Raw genomic sequence first — 17,440 nt, 5'->3', positions numbered from 1 at the left:
TTACTATGAATCAATTGGAAAAAACACTGCTTGATAACTCTTCCTGTTTTTACTCTGATAACTCTTGACAGACAGACAGACCAGGGGCGTCATTTCAGACTTCGCTTGGGGGGGCAAGGGCACTACCGACATAAGACTTTCACGTTTTGTACTAGTATATTAGTAGGCAATGTATTAAAGTATATGTATTCCTTGAACTCTTGGGGGGGGCAATTGCCCCCTCCTGCCCCCCCCCTAAATGACGCCCCTGAGACAGACAGATGACTGGATGGACAACCGTTGCATAAGACTTCCGACATTTACACATAGCATAGCTTGGAAGTTTAAAGGTTAGTAGATAACGAAATCAGCATTCTGGAATCGGTTGAAGGAAACAAGAATAGGTCCCATCTGCACCCTTAGGACCAATCCCTACTAAAATCGGAAATTATAGAATGGTATAGCTGGATAAGGGAGTGAAAGTGCCCTTACTGTATTGCTGTGTGATATTTAAACCAAAGATAACTTTGGCCAGGACATCAAATTCCTTTTTGAATTTATTGTTGAAAATTAGAAAATCAAAAACTGTTCATATCTTTGAAAAGACTTAAATTACGAAGGTGAAACAAAATATGAATATACTTTGCTTAGAGGGTCTTACTTAACACAGGAAATAGTGTATTTCGCCTTTCAAATTTCTAGTGAAAAGCACGTCGAAAATATTCGAATTCAAATATGTTCGCTTCATGTTTGAGTGACCACCTTCAATTTCTCCCCTTAAATGCAGCACTAACTCCCCTATAATATATTTTGTCCATAGTTTGGTAACCGGGGTGCAACTTGGTGTAAAATGAGGAAAACGAAAGTCGGATGCACCTGGAAGATATGCAACCCGTGTTACGCGATACATTTTTTGGACGACACGAATACTGTCAGAAGTCAAAGATGATTGAGTTTGAGTTTCTAACGCGTCATCAACGGTTCTACGTGGCAACATAACTCTGTTTATTTATACATATATCTAAGCGTTACCAAAATTTATGTCCTGAGCCATCACGCATGAGGAATGACGTCCGTCGGCAAGCAGAGAAGATTGAAGGAAGAAAGGAAGGGGCAAGAATGGTAGCGGCCTTGGGTCTGTATGATAGGAAGTCTTTCTCTTTACCGTCCTACAATTATGCTCCTTAGACTAAGAGAGATGATAAGGTAAATGAATGATGAAATATTTGGTGGAATGACAATGTGGAGAAAAAGGGAGTACCCGAGTAAACCCATGGACACAATGTTGTTCACCACAAACTTACTTGGCCAGGGATCAAACCAGTAACCAGAAGTAAGCGCTCTACCACTGAGCCACCGTCCCCCTTACTTATCATATAGGTTGGGGTTCTTGGTTCGATCCCGACTCGCGCCAAATGTGCTTTGTGGTGGACAACCACTGTGTTCGTGGGTTTCATTGAGGTTTTTCCGTTTTTTCCCACTTTACTTATTCCACCATTTCATTCATTTCTCATCATCACCGTCTTCTTTAGCCTAGCCGGCATAACCATGGGACGTAACACTGAAAGATTTCATTTATTTGTATGATAGGTACCATCCCGGCATTTTTCTGGTATGAATGAGGAACACGCAGGAGAAACCTCATTCAGGATGACTGGCATGGATAACATCTTACACCTTTTCGACCGAGTGTCCCTAGCGGAAATCGAACCCGGGACCGCCAGCAACAAAGGCGAGAGCCTATGGTTGAACTACGTGGACTCACTAACTACATGTCTTATATTTATTCAAGGTAATTTACTGATTAGGGGAAGGGACAGGGCCGTAACTTGTGGGAGGCAGGGGGCAACTGCCTCCAGGGAAGCTCCCTGTCGATTGAGGGGGGCCCACTTTAAGACAAAATTTTCTTACTCCATACACGATACGAACATGAAATTAGAAATGAAGCATCAAACAGGTTCACTACATTATATAAACAAACAGCAACAAAAGATAAATAAAACAAAAATAAGTCGTGGGCCCATTTCAGTGAAACATGTCTGTTACTAGGGGCTCTAGAAATAGGGCCTAATATTTATTCATGTGGCTTTGAGATTTGTCAATATTGTCTCCTTAATTAATTTGTCATGTATAGAAGAGGCAAAAGGTGTAACTACCGGCCCCGCAGACCTTGCCCTGCGGAAGGGCCCACAGGCTCCGGGGAGTCCACAAAGAGTAAGAGAAAGATCAAAAGAGGGGGCCCAAGAATTAGAAAAACAACTTTTTTCTAGGGGGCCCAAATACTGGTATTAATGCTTGTCCCCCCAGGAAAAATCTAAGTTACGGCGCTGGGAAGGGGAAAGGTACAAAAACCCTCCTCCACCAGAACTCCGAAGAAACTTGTTAAGACTTTGTCCAGAGATTCTCAACTATAACCTGCAATTCAGCCAGTTTTATTTCATATTAAAAATATGCTATCTACTATTGAGGCATTAAGCTTGAAATCAGGTTTGACGAAATGATCAATTATCAAGTCAGATTGTACGTATATACAAAACGCTTTTAAACTAACTAAAAGCTTTCAGGACTTCTGAATGAGCTATTTATGACGTATTAATTGAAGTCAGCGAAATCTTCTGTACAATAAGAAAGATCTTTAAAAAAAACTACAGTATTAGCATTTTAATAATATTTTGTAAGAACTAATGCTTTCAAAAGTTATTATATGAAGGTCGTACTGACCAGAATGAGTAACTTTTTCATGAATCAAGTCTTGATTTTAAGAAAAAAATATACCAAACTTAAAGAAACTTAAACCTACAAATTTATCAACAAACTTCCCATTTTTTTTTTTTTTTTTTATTATTTCCCATCAGTTTCAGCCACGACCCTAGCAGTATTTGTTGTTACTTGCACCAAAAATATACAAGCATAGTGAAGGCTCCCACTACAACTACTACTAAGTTTACCATTATTATTATTATTGTTTATTAATACTACTACAACAACCACCTTTACCATTGCTATTACTACTACTACTACTACTACTACTACTACTACTACTACTACTACTACTACTACTACTACTACTACTACTAATAATAATAATAATAATAATAATAATAATAATAATAATAATAATAATAATAACGTAATAAACATACACCAAGGTAGAATAAACCTTGTCAAATTTCTTGTTTTCTTTATGCAATTTTCATCTATTTCTTAATTGGCTCGCCAGAACTTTTGGTGAATAATTTCGCGATAGTCTTGATCTGGTAACATTGAGTTTCGTAAACTTTATGATTAATTATTCATGAATACTACTCGGAAGTTCCTCTTGCATGCACCTTTCCATAATATTACTACATGTAAAAGTATAGCATATTCAAATTGCATATTAATAGATGATCAAACTTCTTACTATTAATGGAAATCAAATATACGCATCAATTGATTCAGTTTCCAATTTGTGTGTGATATTCTGTCTTCGATTTCATTCACTACATATGTGCTATCATTTTTTTTATTTGATTTTGCTTTCTTCAATCATCTTATAGTAATAAATTATTTATTGAAAGTATTGTAGATACGTATATGTGTTCGTAAGTGATACTGAAACGAGAACAAGGCTAAAAGGTCAGCGGAAATGAATGAAAAGGAAGGCATAATTCCTTGAACCAAATTGCAGTCTATCAAATCGTGATACCAGATGCGTTATGCAACTGCACTTTTTTTTTTTTAAAAAAAATGTAAGATAAATAAAGTAAAGTTATACATGCATGTGATTCAAAATAACAAATTGTAATTACATTGTAGTATATGACCAACTGTTACAACCTTGTATCAGAAGAAATAAAATTGTAGGAATATTTATTCCTAGATCCACTATAACCTGCTGGGAGGATTAGGATTATGGTGTTAATCGTAAGATATATCTGCCTTGAGTTTGAAGCCCGCTAAGGACATTGATATTATATATTGCCCTTTCGTCACTCATGTCCATTAGCGTAACTTATTTCTTACTACCAGAATACCTGTACTTTGCACTGGGAAAATATGTTTCATTTTCGACATAAAAGGCAGAATTAGGATTTAAATGCCATGGAAAATGTCACTGTTCGTCTCAGCGACCACGAAAACTATAGATTCGACACTAATACCGATCATTTTTGTATATCTCCCCCTCCCCAAATTAAGAGGTTGAATTTGGATTTAACGGGTATCGAAAGTGTCACTGTTCATCTCAGCGACCCCCGAAAACTATGGATTCAACAGTAATATCGCTCATTTTCGATAATTTTTAAATACCAGCCCCTCCCCAAAGTTGCACCGTCAAAGTGAAATAATAAAACTCATCCCAGGCTCGAACCTCATCTGTATTGAAAGTTTGATCGAGATCGGTCTCGTGGTATATATATATATATATATATATATATATATATATATATATATATATATATATATATATATATATATATATATATATATCCTCCTCTACGTTGTACCAAGAGATAAGAAGTCACAAACAGTGATTTTCATTTTTATATACTATATATACTATAGATTTATTAAAAGTGTTCTAGGCGTGCTATATTTATTAAAAATGCAAGCAGAAAACTAATTTTAAAATGAAGTTACCTCCAGAACCTATATACTAAAGATGTACTCTAATTCTTGTATTTGACTGGTGAATTTTAGAAAACTTCATAAGAATATCTAGTCTCTAGGTTCGAATTTCTGTCCTCCCGATTAGAATGAGAGAACGTTAAACGTTCATTTACTCTCTACCAGTGGCAGATCTACTAGGTATCCCCATTCCCCAAGCTCAGTTAATTTTATGATAAAAAAAGACCCATTTTTATTCTCATATACAGAACTCGAACATTTTTGGGCGCCATGTCGCCATGGTCACTGAAAATACGAGTCTGGCACTTAAGCCAAAACATATAGGTCCTTTATGCAGAGTCGTTCTGAGGCGGGATTAGTGCAATACTAAAGAGTTCGACTAACATATATTCCCTGCAGTAGTCAGGCCTTTAATGACGCTAAGCATATGTCAAAACGACTCTGCATACAGCCCATAGGATTTTGTATCGAATTTTATTTGTATTATTGTGTCGCCTGTTTTTCGGAACTTGCGCCTAATTCACAACAAAATTTTTCAAGCAACTTGAATATATAGGGTGTCTTAAAAGTCCCCTGACATAGGGTAACTCTGTTAGTATCAGAGTTACAACGAAATGTACGAGGACAAACCTTCTCCAAATATAATGTTTTCAATCTAAAGTGAAGGAATTTTTAAAATCGGATGAGCCGTTTGGACTGTACACTCTTTATGCGCATAATGGTAAATAAAAATGCAACGTTACCATTTACCTGGGTCCATAACATAAGTGAATGAAGTCACTGTTTGAAAAGGGGGCTGACCACTGAAACGTTAACGTAAAAGACAGTAACTTCATTCACCGATGTTGTGGGTGCAGGTAAAGGGCATTTTCAGTGGCGGATCCTGGATATGATTAAGGAAGGGGCTAAACCATAGTTTGCCGCTTTATCCAGTGTAAAACAGGATTGAAGTCCATTTCATCCAGTGTATACCTGAGGGTAAAGGGGGGACTATAGCCCCTATAGCCCCTCTTTAGATCCGCCTTTGGGCATTCTCATTTCACATTGGGTGCATAAAGAGTGTACAGCCCAAACGGCTTGTCCGATTTAAAAAAAAAAAAAAGTTCCTTCACTTTAGATTGAAAACATCATATTTGTAGACGGTTCCTCCTCTTGTATTTTGTTGTAACTCTCATAATAACAGTTACCGTATGTCAGGGGACTTTTGAGACACCCTATATATATACGGGAGAGTTTGGTAACAAGGCTTCCTATTCGACTATATGTAGAACCTTGAAGACATTACTCTCAAAGTTTTCGTTGATAAGAAATCGTACACCATGAGCATAGTTACATTCTGATTCTCTACAACACTTCATCTCTTTTAACTCATCTCCTTTTGTTCTTATTTCGTTTAATTCGACGAAGTCTTAGTTGATCTTCTGTAGCCTTTTTGCTTCTGATGACAGAAATTTCGCGTTATATGGAGAACTGAGCTCTGTCAAAGGCAGGAAAGAGGAACACGAGAAGTTACAATATCGTCCGATAGATGTCGGTGCGATGTGTAACTGATAGCATTCTACAGTCATACGACTTTGTTACAACAGTAGAAAATAGCATTACGCATAGTCATCGTTAAAATCGGTGTGTGTCGTCAAACATGTCATCGGGCTGATATAATTAACGAAGTCCGTCTGGATAATTGCTGTAGCTATCTATTGCAAAAACAGAATTCAAAAGTTCACTTTTGTTCATGTAGAGTAACGGACGGAGTACTAATAAAACAATCTTATAAGGCCCACTTGCATGCTTCTAACAACTACTTTACATGTACTTGGATTTACTTTGCTCTTTTTCCTTATTTACGAATTATTCCCTCGTTATACAGATCTCGAACGATTGGTCGCGTTGACTTTTCGCGCCACTCTCAACATCAAGACGTAGAGACGTGAATTTGTAGTTTGAAGTAGAATCCGAACCACCGTAATGTATTCAAATTTAAGGATCTCCCACCGGGAATCGAACCTAGAATCAAAGACACGAGCGCTAGCCATTAGACCAGCGGGGAAGGGTTGTTGAGTTGATTTTGAGTTTAACGTCCCTTTCAGCAGCGAGGCTACATGAGACGGGACCTACCGATTAATGTGGAATCTGAACCACATGAGCTCCCGTGGGCAATCGAAACCGGGTCTCTCACGCCAAAGGCGGGTACGCTAACCGCGGTAGGCTATAGCCCATGGATAGGTTCAGCATTGAACTGAAAATACATAGTCGGCAACACCCGTTCTTTTTAGACCAACATTTGCTACCTCGTAATTTAAATATTTCCGTGGCTCAGTGGTAGAGTGCATACCTTTGATGCGTGGAGTTCCTTGTTCGATTCCCAGCCAAACAAGTTGCTAGTAGACAACATCGTGTCCTTGGGTTTCCTCGTGTTACTTCCGTTTCCTCCGACAATCTCATTCATCCCATTCTTCCATCACTATTCACTTGCTGTAATCATCGTCTTCCTTAGCCTAAAGGGCATAAACGTGGGACGTTAAACTAAAAATTTCATTTTAATTTAATTTTAAATAGCTCCTCGAATTGCCTCACGATTCAACATAAAAAAATCTGTATGTTTATCTCCTTCGGCAATCAAACTAACAATACTAACAAGAGAACGATGTTAGTAAGTTGCCTATATTCATGTGTAAAATTTCGATATATCACTTCCTTTAACTTAAATTTTATTATTGAGATTTATTGCTCCCTTTTGCCCCTATCTGTATAACCTCCCCCAGCTCTTGATGCAAGATCACTCACCCTTTTTCCGCAAACACTGACTGTGTCTTCTCTACCCAATTCACCTCTCTCCCTCTTCGCTCCGCTATCTATACACCCTCTCCCTTCCCTTCATGGGACGCAATCCCGCTTGTTGACGTTGTCTTTCCCGGGACACAAATTGGTTTCGTTTTCCTGGCTGCGACTACAGAAAGGGGGGGAAGAGGGAAATCTCACTGACAAGAGGAGGCGGGGGTCTTGGCTAAAAGCACGTGGTACCTGTCACTTTTGGAAGTGTTGATTTAGTTAACACGAATTCACACCATTCACCAACAACTAACGCTTTTTCATTTCTTAAAATCATTAGCAACAGAGACAGAAAGGGGGGATTGAACAGTCTACTTTTCTTTTCACTCCAACTTTCTCTTTCTTTTCTTTTTTTAAGCCACAAAACAATCACAGATAAAGAAGAGGGAATGTCAGTAATCAAGCACCGCATTCTTTCACAATTTATTGTTAACAGCGAAATTTCTACAATTACGGAATAACGTCTAGATAATTTTGAACAGGTTTTCAGATGACCACCCATATAATTGAATTGAAATTAAATGAAATCTTTAGTTTTACGTCCCAGGGTTATGCCGGTTAGGCTAAAGGAGACGGTGATTATGAGAAATGAATGAAATGGAGGATTGAAGAAAGTGGGAGGAAACGGGAGAACCCCGATAAAACCCACGAGCACGGTGTTTGTCCACCACAAAGTCCACACGGTGCGAGCTGGGATCGAACCAGGAACCCCAAGCAGCGGAGGTGAACTCTCTACTATTGAGTCACCGCGCCCCCACCCATATAATTGAGTAGATCAATGGGATAAGAAATTAATTTTCCCTTCAATGAAAATCTATAATTATGCATTTACAAAATTCCTTGTAGTAGAAAATAATCATATATATGTAGCTAACATGCGTCCCTTTGTTGCACGTGGTACCGGGTTCGATTATTATTAGTAACAAGTAGCGAGTTACTTGAATCACGATGTTGTAGACTGGGAACCAATGTACTGACCACATATCTCTCAAATAAAGGGCTGTCTGGCAGGCCACAACCCTTTATGAACTACACATAGTAAGTCTTTCCAGCCTTAGAACAAAGTGGACGTAAACAAAGCGAAATGTATTACTCTGCGGCTCACACGTGCTTCGGCAGCGAGAGACGTAAACAGCAAGACCATCTGCTAGCTGCTGTCGTCGCATAATTTCCGAAGTGTAAGGCTACAGTTGGTTGGTAAATAATTAACGCACTGACACTGACTACTGCTATGTTGTAAGCAGTGGCGTATTTAGGGGGTGGCTTCCGGGCTTAAGCCCCCCCAAAATCTTACTTACTATAGTAAAATATATTAAATATCTTGCAGAATTTTCACATTTTCAGGCAAAGCCCCCCCGAATGTTAGAAAAGCCCCTCCCGAAACAAAATCGTAAATACGCCACTGGTTGTAAGTATGTATTTTCTTAAATTGTTATATGAACAAGATTGCCTCTGTTCCTGTTGTTCTCTTTTGTGTTTTATAACACGAGATGAAGTTGGATTATTGTCACTCATCGTCGCCATGGAACTCTGCATTCTACAATTTCAAATGAGGGGGGTCGGCGCGCGAACGCATACGCATGCGCAGTAAATACTATATGTCCAAGTGCGGGTGAGGTTGAAATAAAGCTACATCTGTTGTTAAATATTATACGTATATATTGCGTTTATTATCAAAATGCAGGATAAATTCAGATATCTTTATTAGAAATTATTATTTTAGTAGGGATTATATTGCGGTAGGATACTAGTGCAGTAAGACCAACAACCAATCACTGGTTATCGACCCACTGGTAGTCATGTGTATTTGTTTACATCTACTTTTTTCTAAGGCTGGAAAGAGATTAGGAAGGTTAAAAAAAAAAAAATGCTTCAATATAGGTGTACATGGAGTGTTTTTCAGGTAGAGACACACACATAAGGGAATTATGAGGTATTGTTATCTCATAATTCCGAAAGTAAGAGATAATGGTATTTGAAGTCGTTTAGATAATCACACACCATCCAATTGAATGTGCACCATTTGGCCAGCCACAGCCCAGAGCTGTACGTCCAGAAAATAAAATTTGGTTTTTCGGTTCGCTTCTAAGAAGGGAACATTCCGATTTGATGGATTCAATTGGTGAAAATGATTGCTAGCACTGGATTCAGCACCAAAAGAAACAGAGAAAAAGAGCATGTTTAATGGCAGACTATATATATAATAGGAAATAAGTGAGGGCAAAGTGCGAAGATAGAATGTAGAAAATGTCTAGAAATTCCATGTTAATTTTGAAACAAGTAGAGGGATTGAGGTGTTAGACATGAGGAACGCATATAGAGCTTACTGAATAGACGTAATGTGAATTATGGGGGACATCTGAAAAGCCGCCATGTTGGAATTAGCGCAAGAAGAATATACGAAGAAGAAACCATGTGACATATGGCTCTTGACACACTGTCTATTGAAATTGGTGACCAATACAGTTTGAGAGCTCTGTTTAATTGCAACTGTTATGAAACTTAAGAATGATTGTGTGGTTGATACAAAAATGTAGACAAAATGGGCATATTTGAAAAATGATAAAGATGGATAAACGGCTCGTGACAGCTGTCTCCGGTATTTGAATGGAAGCAATAGTCGACAGGTGTCAAGAATTTGCCAGGTACTGTTTGCAAATAGCAAATATCCAGTTTTGTAGAAAGTATATCTAATCATAACTTGGAACCTTGGTGCTGTAAACTGGAAGTGGATGAGTGATTGCAAGTTAATGAAGTTGTTCCGTTGTCATGTGTTGAAGTTAGATGACAGAAAAACTATGTCTGTTATATATTTCACGAAATTCGTATACGGACGGAAGAAGAACACATCCAACATCAGGGATTGTATGAGTCATGTGCAACATCAGGGATAAGGAGTCGGGTAAGTCCTACATTGTTCAGTTTCTGCACCAACTCTTCATCTTTATTGGTGCTCAATGAATCAACGAGGAGCAGCAGTTTCATCTGCTCTATAGAAGGTCAGAAAACGTCAGTCATGAACTCTTTCAGGTTGTCCTTGGTCATATGTACACTTTTGCTTGCATATGAACGAATATTGGATGGATCGGTACGTTTGTTGGCTGGAAAGTGGCCTCATTCACGTTTGTGGTTATTCCTCATTCATGTCACCTTTAGGACAGTATTGCTACATTGCCATAGCGTAGAACGTGTTACAAAGGTCTCAAACTGTATTGGCCACAATTGATTTCAATAGACGGTGTGCGTCAAAAGCCATATGCCACATGATCCCTTTCCCATGTATTCTAGCGCTAATTCCAACATGACGGCTTTTCATTTTTCCCCCATTATTCATATTACATCTATTCAGTGGAGCTCTACAGCATTCCTCATACCCAACATTTGACCTCAATCTCTCTACTCGTTTCAAAATTAACATGGAATTTCTAGACATTTTCTATGTTCTATCTTCGCACTTTGCCCTCACTTATCTCCTACCCTGTATGCGGTCTGCCACTAAACACCCTCTTTTTGTCTGTTTCTGTTGGTGCTGAATCCAATGCTAGCGATCATTTTCAGAAATTAAATTCACCAAATCAGAATGTTCCCTTGTAAGATTTCGAATATCAAAATAATCAATTTGATTTGATTTGCAGTTTAGAACGGCTTTTCAGCCACGAGACCGTGGATCTACAGCTTAACGTGGGACCGAACCACATGAGCTCCCTTCGGGAATCGAACCCTGGTCTCTCATACCAAAAGCATATACGCTAACCGCTTAGCCACAAGAGAACTCTCAAAAATATCGAGTATAACGTATGAAGGTATCAAGTAAATAAATCATTTATGTTTAGTTTTAATTATAGTATAACCGTTAATAGTAAAACAAATAGAGTCTACTATAAACAAAATACACAGCAAAAAATAAAATGTTGAAATAACACAAAATGACTACCACTTTAGCGTGCCACTTGGGTGTTAATTCAACACCAACCACATCGCCTTCCGAACATATCAGATGTAGCTCGTTACTATCTGAGAGAATTTGCATTGGTTTTTATTGTTTGGTATGAGCTGAGCTTTGTGCAATATACATTTGGCATTTATGCCAAGTATCAAATAATATTCTATGATTTTTGTAGTCGGTCACAATAATATTGTTGTAAATCTGTGAATCGTCTGACAACAGTTACATGAATAATAGTTCTGCCATCTCCTGTTCTTATGTCCTAAGACACAAGAATAACAGATAAGGAAAACAGATTTTAGTACTACTATCCATGTAACTGTTGTCAGACGATTCACAGGTTTACAACTAGCAGCGCAAATTTGTCTTCAACATTGGGGAGGACGGGTAAGATCGTTCCCATATACAGGTATGTATATTTTAAGCGATGTTCAAAATATTTATGAAGTTGAAAACCAGTGCTGTGGAGGATCTGGGGAGCAGAGTTGTCATCGACATTGGGAGGTGGGCAGGAGGCGAAGATGAGAGTCATATTATGTTAGATGAATCTGATTTCTGAAATGAAAATGTTGTCTATTATATTTTCTATATCAGGCGGTGTAGATGAAGTGGGATGTCGGCTACAAATCATCACGTTTCTCCCTGAAAAACATATTTCAAATCTGATAATTGGAGGGACAGTCCCCTCCAGTTCCAAGATTCAGGGGGACATGTTACCCTCATCCCCCCGGGATTTGCGCCAGTGTTTTAAAAAAAAATATTATTGTGAATGATTACAAACAAATAAACACACATACACACATACACATACGTACATACATACATACATAGAATGTTATTCGTTACTTAGCATAAATGCCAAATATATTGCGCAAAGCTTTGCTCATACCAGACGATAAAAACCAATGCAAATTATCGCAGCTAGTAACTAGTAATTTCTGCTATGCTCGAAAGGCGATGCGATTGGTGTTAATATATTATTCTTCAATAGAAATAGAAATTGTGACTATTACATGGTTACTAATCTTTATGTTCATATTCCTGCACTTCGCCGTTCTCCAATTATCTTATCATCAATTGAAATATTTTAAAAATCTATGCCAAAGAGAGGGCGTAACCCTCTAATGACTGGGAATAGAGGTCTCTTTCCTCTATAAAATAAATGGATGAATCAATATTTATGAAGTCAACCCTATTCCCGTATCCTTAAAAAAAATGGTTGGTATTGAATTAATACCCAAGTAACGCGCTAAAGTGGTAATCATTTTGAGTTGTTTCAACACCTCATTTTTTGCTGTGTAGATACTAAAATAATTTATAAAAACTTAGGTGAGTTTAAGTGAAACATGTATTATATTATGTATTAAATAAGTTATAAAATAATTTATTAAAACTTAGGTAAATTATAATTTATTATGAGCAAAAGGAGAATTATAGAATGTATAAAGTGATATACATTATAATAGTACATAGTAAATATTTTATAGCAACATAGTAAAACTTAAACGGATTATAATTTATTAAAGGTAAAACAAGAGTTATAAGTACTAAAATATGTTAACCTTAGGTAAGTAGTATAGCAACTTGTATAAAGTTTTTTTTATTATTATTATAAGTGAAATAAGTATTATAAAATGTGTTGAACTTATAAAAGTACTATAAAAGTTTATTCAAACTTAGGCAAGTTATAATTATTTATTATAAGAGAAACAAGTATTAGAAAATGTATTAAATAGACTGGATAATAGTTCATTAAAACTTAAGTGAGTTATAATTTATGACAAATGAAATAAGTATTATAAAATGTGTTAATAAAATTTTTCCACATAATGACAGTTAGTTTTTGATTTTTCTAAAATAATGGAAATAGATAACTTACTACGAGAGTGATTCAGAAAGTAATGTATCTAAGGTGATACCTTCACTTGTTTTTGACGGATAGCATCGATATATCAGTGGAAAGTTTGCAATGTCAGCTACAAATGGTGGCATCATTTTTCAACATAGTTCCCATTACGGGCAACACACTTACACCAACGCAAAACAAGGTTTTCAGACCGTCGGCGAAGAATTGAGTTGCTTTTAGTTTAGCATCCTTTTCAGCAGCGAGGCTATATGAGATGTGGACCTACTGATTAACGTGGAATCCGAAACACATGAGCTCCCGCCGGAAATCGAATCGGCGTAAAATTGTAGTGGCTGCTGGCCACACCATTGCGAACTGCTGCTTGCACCTCCTCGTCACAACCGTAGCGTTGGTCCTTAAGGTGATCATTTAGTTTGGGGGAGAGCCAAAAGTGGCAGGGCGCAAGATCCGGACTATAGGCAGAATGAGGTAGAATGTCAACAATATTTTGTCAGCAGGTTGGACAACTTTGAAACTTTTTGGTGGAAGAGAGGACGTATGGCGGTACTCCATCCCCTAACGCTTCGTTTCCGGGTCGTAATGGCGTATCCACGACTCGTCGCCGGTGATGAGTGTCCCGGGGTGCACAACCTTCCGCACATCAGAAATTCAATGACAGCCTGCTGTTTCAACTGGACGTCACCACTGAATACCATGGATTGCTCCATGACTCTGGAACGAGAAGAGATAGGAAGGTGAAACAAGTGACAGTCTATATCTTAAACATTAGTGAATTAATGATACACAGTTCAGTTTTCAGCACTATTAGCTAAGTAGTGGGCCTGGAGGCATTACTTTCTAAATCATCTTCATAAATTTAGGCAAGTTATAATTTATTCTGTGTGAAACTAATATTTATTATAAATTGTATTAAACTTAAAGTAAGCAAACATAGATGACTAGTATAACAATTAATAGAATCTTAGTTGAGCTATAATGAATTTAAGGTGAAACAGATATTATAAAATTTATTGAATTGAACTTAAGTGATATAACAACAATATATTAAAATTTGATTGAGTTAGAATTTATTATCAACTAAACAAGTATCATACCTTAAAATGTTTGAATATATAACTTAAGGGAATTATACAAAATTGTATTATTAAACTTAGACAAGTATTGTAGTAATATATTAAAACAGAAGCTCCCGTCTGGTCTAGTGGCAAGGCTAGCGCGTTAAGTCCCGGCTTCGATTCCTGGTGGGAGAGTACATTGAGAAAATTGTTCGAATTCCATATTAAACTGTAGGGCTACGTCTCATATTCCGTCGAAACTGAAAAGTAACGCTAAACGCAAATAAACAAACTAAAACTTAGACCCTTTTCAATACTTTATTTAACAATAAGGGTTGATGAAAGAAAACACATACTAGTTTTACATGAACCAGGTTGACAACTGTGCTTTAAAAAAATGGTTATTTTATGTTCCTATATTTTTAATGAGAACGCCGGAGGTCAAATATAATTTAATAATACAGCATGTTTTCGGTAATGTGATGAACGTAATAGCACCTCCTTTAAATTACGTTCCGAACTTCTCAGTTAAAAGTGTGGACTGCAAACATAAATTTCTGATACACAAAGATTCATTTGTAATTTTAATGTAACACGAATATCTATTTATTTCTTGGAAATGAAATCCACCAAGATATTTATTGCGTTCTTTCCCTTATGAAAAAAAAGTAGTCCAGTTTTTCCTTTTCTTTTTTAATATATATATATATATATATATATATATATATATATATATATATATATATATATGACAAGCTGTTCGCTTCTGGTTATCATAATGAAACACACATTTGGTTTTTGGACACTTCTTAAGAAAGAGAGGGAAAAGAAGACACAAGACGATATGAAAGATGAAAGAACGTTTGCTAAAAGAGAGAAGAGAAAGTGTTTGTGAGTTCAAAAATAGGCCAATCTTGAAGTGCAGTGTAGCAGAGAGCGGATTAATTTTAATGTTTTGGTACAAGGCCATAGAATATTTTTAGTCCAGGGCAACCCCAAACTGTGTTGTTCAGTTATGCGTGTGAGTTTAACAAATCCTCTTAACGCATTCACACCAAGGGCTTCTTCCATGTGTTTCAACGGGAACAAACTGAGCGAAACAAGGAGCAGTGAGGGGAAGAAAATATAATTGAAATAATGCAGATTTTGTACTGAAGATTAATTGTTCGTTGTTGTTCATGAGAAGAACATTAAATGCTGTACTAACACAAAGAGACTAGTTTTACTAGGATTACGAACTAGATTTCTGGGATTTCGAAATATGTGGCCATGTTAGCCTGCCACACATATGAGGGATGACGTTCCTCGGCAATGACACTGCCCGGAAAATTGGAGAGGGACAAAGGAATGCGAAAGGAAGAAAGCAGTCTGGGGCTATTATGTTAGGTATCATCTCGGCATTTACATGGTGTGACTGAGGAAAACCCAGAAAAAAAAACTTTACTCAGGTTGACTGGCCTGAAAAAGCTTTTACACTCTTTGGATGGAGTGTCCCCACAGGGAATCGAACCCGAGACCCAGTCAGCACATTTTCTCACTTTATCTCTGCGCGGGCGTAGCGGTGGCTCAGTTGTAGAGCGCTCATTTCGGGATTTCGATCCCAGCTCGTGCCCACGTGAAATTTGTGATGGACCAACAGCAAATGCATGGGTTTTCTCGAGATTCTCTGTTTTCCTTCCAATTTCTTCTTTCCACTGTTTCATTCATTATCAGCAACACCGTCATCCTTAGCATACCGTAATTGTGGGACGTTAAATTCGAAATTTCATCAAATTTTACTATTTTTCTGAGATTTCAGATCTAAGTTGATTCACTTTCCAGTTAAAATACCTTTAAATTGTTTTTTAATGTTATGTCAACTACAAAAATTGTTTTCACATCAAGGAATCCTGAAAACTCTCACCAATAGTACTAAAGCTAATCATTTCTCTACACCGAAGTAATAATGAAAGATACATATAGTAACGAATATAATTTTAAAAAAGTATGTTGAAAATGCCTACGATAAAATAGTTTTAACTTGTTCATTGATTAGGATCGCAATATTGGGCTTTATAAGATTAAGATTGTGATGTTACAACCAGAGATGGAGTGGGTCAGTGGGTCAAGTGGGTCAAGTTTTCTGAGTGGGTCAGTGGGTCGTGGGTCAACAGCATGTCACATTCCCACATTCTCATACTATTAATAATTTCGTAGTTATTCACTTGTGCCTTATTTTTGACTAAAGGACACAAGTACAGAATTTTAAATGGAGAAACTGATTGAAGAAACAGACAACTAAACACGAATGTGTGATGTTTTTAACACTGAAATACGCACCTTAAAACCTGTCTCTTCACCTGGATTACGTAAGTATTACTGCATATGTACTACACCACATTCAATTGTACTTTAATGACATCTACAACATAAGATCATTTCTCATCATTACCTTTTCCTTTAGCCTAACCGTGGCACAAAACTTTTCATTTCATTTCACTTTGCCTTTCTATTTTGGATGTCGCGTTGTCACCATTAATCTTCACTGCTCTTCTTTTCGTCATCATAAAGCTTTTTTCTTCTGAAATTATCTTCTCATTCTTCTTTGTAGTAATACTTGCTATCTTCGTAGCTGTATTCTAAGGCTTTTAGTAATCTTGTTAGCTTCTGAAATGTCTATATCCCTCTCTAGTGCAGTAAACTGGTTTTCCAGTTTCAGCTACGTTGTTCTTGAAGAATTTTTCTTTCTACGCATTTCAGTCGTTTTGCAAGCTTACATCTTTCCAGTTTCATAGTCAGGTGGTGTTTACACTCTACCATTCGATGGTCATGTTCCTTGTTGAGAATATTGCAGTCTTCAACCTCGTAGCCCTAATAGGAAGTAGTAGTGATTAACATGATGTAATCAATTTCGCTTGTTCTTCCAATTGAGTATCTCTATGTCCATTTTCTGTAAGACATTTTCTTGAAAAAGGAATTCACAACGTACATTTCTTTTGACTACGGCAAATTCTACTAAAAAGTTTGCACGATCATCTCGTTTCCCATATCCAACATTTCCTATTGAATTTTCGTTTGTCTTTTTTTCATACCACTCTAGCATTGAAATCTTATATGATAAACCTTTACGTAATTACGTCCTTTGTTATTAAATTCTCTAATTTCTTAGAAGAATAT

General features: G+C 37.0%; 1 long non-coding RNA gene across 3 annotated transcripts in view; it reads right to left on the bottom strand.

The window, feature by feature from the left end:
- Positions 1-17,440, bottom strand: part of LOC145679691 (uncharacterized) — a 307,177-nt gene that overhangs the window by 71,307 nt on the left and 218,430 nt on the right. The window contains exon 4 of one of the 3 annotated variants that reach the window (XR_014130501.1): positions 12,921-13,940. The exons of 1 other annotated variant lie outside the window; for it this stretch is intronic. This is a non-coding gene — a long non-coding RNA (uncharacterized LOC145679691). Of the gene's footprint in view, positions 1-12,920; positions 13,941-17,440 lie in introns of those variants that run through there. One more of the 3 variants, XR_014130503.1, reaches the window with a different exon arrangement.

Source organism: Thermobia domestica, chromosome 2, assembly GCF_964235325.1.
Source record: "Thermobia domestica chromosome 2, izTheDome1.hap1.1, whole genome shotgun sequence".
NCBI classification, from domain to species: Eukaryota; Metazoa; Arthropoda; class Insecta; order Zygentoma; family Lepismatidae; genus Thermobia; species Thermobia domestica.
This window is presented reverse-complemented; position numbering and strand designations above follow the sequence as displayed.